Below are 639 nucleotides of genomic sequence, written 5' to 3' on the forward strand. Positions count from 1 at the left end.
TTAGAAAAAAAATATTAGAAGCTAAAAAACACATAATTATCATAAAGCCAATGATTATGAAGGGCACTGTATATACAGTATTAAAGAAAAAAACAATTGTTGTTTGGTTTGTTGTTGTTTGTATTTACAGTAATGGGTATTACGGTCCTCACTGCTTGTCTATGAGGATGTGAGTTTAAATATTTTAACCCTTTCGGGACAGTGGTCAATAAAAAGGACATCTATTCAAACGTTACTTTCTCCTACATGATATGCAAGTGGCCCTGGGGAACAAGCCCTATAAGATTGTTATAAAAACAAAATTATATTTTTTGTAAGAAAGGGATTAGAATTTAATTATTTTAAGTGGTGATTTCGTTTTTCATTTCTATTTTCTATAGCGCTTACTGTCATTATGTTTGCAGGTAACTTGTTGTTAAATTCCTGCAGGGGGAGCTGTTAATATTTTTTCCTCTCTCGCGCAACCATTTTACTTTTTTTTTTTTCTTTTTCACAGCATACAAACTTTGTTTCATTATCGAGAATCTTCAGAAAGAATACAAATATGAATAAGATATTAAGTCAAGAAGTAATTGTCTGTCAGGACTTTTATTTTGGCGCAACAAACTATGTGCCCGTGCGTTTGTGTATGTGTGCTCT

The sequence above is a fragment of the Corythoichthys intestinalis genome, chromosome 19 (assembly GCF_030265065.1).
Source record: "Corythoichthys intestinalis isolate RoL2023-P3 chromosome 19, ASM3026506v1, whole genome shotgun sequence".
NCBI lineage: Eukaryota > Metazoa > Chordata > Actinopteri > Syngnathiformes > Syngnathidae > Corythoichthys > Corythoichthys intestinalis.